Genomic DNA, 4,660 nt, shown 5'->3' with positions numbered 1-4,660 from the left:
TATATATATAAATCTAAAAAATATATAAAAAAATTAAACGGGCCGTGCCGTGCCGGCCCGCGTGCCCAGGCTCCAGGCCCAGGCACGGCCCAAGGCGTGCCGCGTGCCGGGCACGGCCCGTTTAGCCCGTGCCGTGCCTGGCCCATGGCGGGCCATGCCGGTGTGCTCGCGGGCCGGCCTGTTTAGCCCGGCCCGTTTGGCCAGCTATACCGCTGAGAACGTCGACATAGCATTGGCTGGTGGGATCCACACCGAGGCCTGACTCCTCTCAGCTCGACCGACCCGGTCAAAATCGAGGCCACGGTCGAAATCCATCACGTCTGACTATTGAACTGAACTGGGACCCACGACCCACGACCCGACCCAACTGAGACTATTGATCTCAACCGCTGTCAAACGGGCCGACGCGCCGCTCGCCAGCCGCGATTCACCGGGAGCTCCGATTTCCTGGGAGCTTAGTAACTAGTTAGACTAGAGGCTTCTCTTGAAAGAAAGCATACAGCGGGTAAACAAATTATTATTGAGAAATTGATTGAAAAGCACATAGTTATGAAGGTATCCAAGGCAATGATTATGTATATAGGCATTACGTCCGAGACAAGTAGATTGACTCATGCCTGCATCTACTACTATTATTCCACAAATCGACCGTTATCCAGCATGCATCTAGTGTATTAAGTTAACAAAAACGGAGTAATGCCTTAAGCAAGATGACATGATGTAGATGGATAGATCCAATCAATATGAACAAACCCCATATTTTTATCATTAATGGCAACAATACAAATACGTGTCATGCCCCCTTCTATCACTTGGATTGAGCACCGCAAGATTGAACCCATTACAAAGCACCTCTCCCATTGCAAGAAAAATCAATCTAGTTGGCCAAACATAATCAATAGATCAAAGAGAAATATAAAGCTATATAAATCATGCATAAAAGAGTTCAAAGAAGACTCAAATAATATTCATAGATAATCTGATCATATACTCACAATTCATTGGATCTTAACAAACACACCGCAAAAGAATATTACATTGAATAGATCTCCAAGAACATCAAGGAGAACATTGTATTGAAGATCAAAGAGAGAGAAGAAGCCATCTAGCTACTAGCTATGGATCCGTAGGTCTGTGGTAAACTACTCACACATCATCAGAAGGGCAGCAAGATTGATGTAGAAGCCCTCCATGATTGAATCCCCCTCCGGTAGAGTACCAGAAAAGGTCCCCAGATGGGATCTCATGAAGACAGAAACTTACGGCGATGGAAAAGTATTTTTGATGTGCCCTCTGGTCTACGGGGAATATTTTGGTATTTATAGAAGAAAAATTAGGGCTAGAGGAGCCACGAGGGGGCCACAAGCTTGGCCCCCCCTTGAGCTTGTCGTCGCCTCATAGCCCTTCTAGCCTCCTCCCAAAGCTTCCAGGGTGCCTCGTGGTCTAAGAAATCGTAAAAAAGTTTTGTTGCATTTGGGCTCCGTTTAGTATTGATTTTCTCTAAATACAAAAAAAAGGAAAAAACAACAACTCGCACTGGGCACTAGGTTAATAAGTTAGTCCCATATATGATATAAAATAGCATAATAATGTATATAAAACATCCAAGATTGATAATATAATAGCACGGAACAATAAAAAAATTATAGATATATTGGAGACATATCATTATATGAACGCCGACTACATGACACTTCAGCATCTATGGGCCTAGGGGAAGGCATTGTGGAACTAGTTTATCAAGGATGGGTTGCAAGAGTGATAGAAACCTAAACCTCATTTTATGAATTGTTTCAGAAGGGTCTGTTCTTTATCCATATGTTAAATGCTATGGTTAGATTTATCTTAATTACTTCTCTTGTATTTGCGGATGCTTGCATGGGGAGTATAATCATAAATAGGTATTTGTTCAAGTAAGGGCATTATCTTAGTTTCGATCCACCCACATATCATTTGCCAGATCCGTTGGCTCTCTTCAGATATTCACAGTTGATGTGTAAATCAAGGAAAATAGTTGGCTCACTCCTGGTGAAGTAACTTCGATCTCTTCTTTTGAGTTATTCTACATCACGGACTGGTTTGTGAAGAATTGCAAGCCTACTCTGCTTAGGGTGATCCATAACCGATGTTCCTTCAACGGTTTCCGAATTTCGTTTATTACGACAAGTGACTATTGTGGTCTTCAAAGCTTGGTATGACGAGTAGTAGCATACGTGGTTGTCGATCACTACATCCATATAGTTTTATTAGTCCTCTTTGTTTTTTGTGCTAAACTTTGATCTTAGATTTGATTAGCAAAATATAAATTATATGCCATATAAATTATGTTTCTAGATTCATATTTAAAAGAAGTTTCCAATGATATTATTTTGTCACACACACACACACACACACACACACACACACACACACATATATATATATATATATAATATTTTGCTAATTAAATCTATGGTAAAACTTTAACCCAAGAAGTAAGGGGGACTAATTAACCCAGAGGAAGGTAGTATAACTCAATCCCGCCCCAAACAATTCCAGTAGATCTAGGTAAGTGCCTACCAACTAAGAATTTCTTCTGTCCCCTTCTTCATGTCAGACTAAGCACAAGGAACATGCTCCAAAGAAGTCTGTTCACCTTCCTGACTATAATTGTGTCTTATACCAAGAGTAAACAAATGATACACATCTCCACTTAACTTTGGACTACCCATTTTATAAGGGCATATTTATCCCTTAGGTGTTTTGGTGATTGATGACAATGCTTTTGCGGACTAATCATGTGCCTTGAGTTTCTCAGACGCTTCATCACTAGGCACGAGACAATTTGGTGCCCCTGGAAGACTATTGAAGACGGTGTTGTTCTACGTTTCTCTTTGGTGGATTTGAGTCGTAGGAGAACCGTACTATTAAGAGGGGGTCCGCGTCGGAAAGGTTCGGGTGGAATCAACACGTACACATGTCCTTCCTTTCCCTTGCACTTTGGAGCATCTCTCCGTTATCCTAGTTGTGCTTAATCTGACGGCTACTGTTGTACTTGCGGTAGTACTGCTCTATGGAGCGGTAGTACCACAAGCACCTGCGGTAGTACCGCTGGGGGTCACGGTAGTACCGCTCCTCTGGAGCCTTAGTACCGTGGCCCCCAGGCCTAGTGCTTCTTCGGTACGGTAGTAGCTTGCGCGGTAGTACCGCGGGAGGCCACGGTAGTACCGCTCCCCCGGAGTCGTAGTACCGTGGCCCTCATACCTAGTACCGCTGCGTCGCGGTAGTAGGAGCGGATGTAATTTTTTACATCCGCGCCTCAACGGTATTACCGCGCCTCATGTGCGGTAGTACCGCGTCGGAGTTTTTGCACTGTTTCATTTTCAGTGTAAGTAGGCACGGATGTATTTTATTTCATCCGCGCTCTTCGTAGGCTTTGACTTTCCTGCCTTGCGGTAGTACCGCAAGGGGGAGCGGTAGTACCGCGCAAGCGGTAGTACTGCACTCAGTCAGGCAAGTCCCGGCCTCTGCTGCTGCCGCGAAAGTACCGTGGTCCTCCACGGTAGTATCGCGTGGCCTTGCGGTAGTACCGCGCTCCTGGAGCGATAGTACCGCATGTCGCAGGCTGAACATGTGGATAACGGTTGGATCTCTTCCATGTCTATAAAAGGGGCGTCTCCTACCTCTACTCGACCACCTCTTCCACCTCTAAGCTCCATTGTTGCTCCAAGCTCCATTTTCGCCCGATCTCTCTCCCTAGCCAATCAAACTTGTTGATTTGCTCGGGATTGGGTGACAAGGGCCCGATCTACACTTCCACCAAGAGATATTTGATTGCCTCACTAATCCCTAGCGGATCTTGTTACTCTTGGGTGTTTGAGCACCCTAGACAGTTGAGGTCACCTCGAAGCCATACTCCACTGTGGTGAAGCTTCGTGGTGTTGTTGGGAGCCTCCAAGTGTTGTGGAGATTGCCCCAACCTTGTTTGTAAAGGTTCGGTCGCTGCGTTCAAGGGCACCAATAGTGGAATCATGGCATCTCGCATTGTGTGAGGGCGTGAGGAGATTACGGTGGCCCTAGTGGCTTCTTGGGGAGCATTGTGCCTCCACACCGCTCTAACGGAGACGTACTTCCCTTTAAAAGGAAGGAATTTCGGTAACACATCCTCGTCTTCACCGGCTCCACTCTTGGTTATTTCGTGCCTTTACTTTTGCAAGCTTACTTGTGTTGTATCTATTGTTTGCTTGTGTGCTAGTTGTTATTGCATCATATAGGTTGTCCACTTAGTTGCATATCTAGACAACCTATTTTGTCACAAGGTTTAAATTGTTAAATAAAAGCTTAAAAATTATTAGTTGCCTATTCATCCCCCTCTAGTCAACCATATTGATCCTTTCAATTGGTATCAGAGTCTCATCTCTTTATTAAGGACTTTGCCGTCCGAAGAGTAGGGTTGACACCAACGACGGTGCGGAGGAGCACTCCGGTGTGAATCCTATCTCGTCTACGGCCGATGGGGGAACCTCGGTCTCCCGTGAGGAGTTCAATGTGGCTTTAGACACATTGAAAACCTCCATGACGACCGAGGTTGAAAGCATGTTTACTAAATTCCTAGAAGGACTTAAACTATCCACCTCGCCGATGAAAGTGGGTGATCTCACTAACAAGGTGACGGATGCTA

This window comes from Triticum aestivum, chromosome 1B (genome assembly GCF_018294505.1).
Source record: "Triticum aestivum cultivar Chinese Spring chromosome 1B, IWGSC CS RefSeq v2.1, whole genome shotgun sequence".
NCBI classification, from domain to species: domain Eukaryota; kingdom Viridiplantae; phylum Streptophyta; class Magnoliopsida; order Poales; family Poaceae; genus Triticum; species Triticum aestivum.
Note: the sequence above shows the minus strand (reverse complement) of the source record.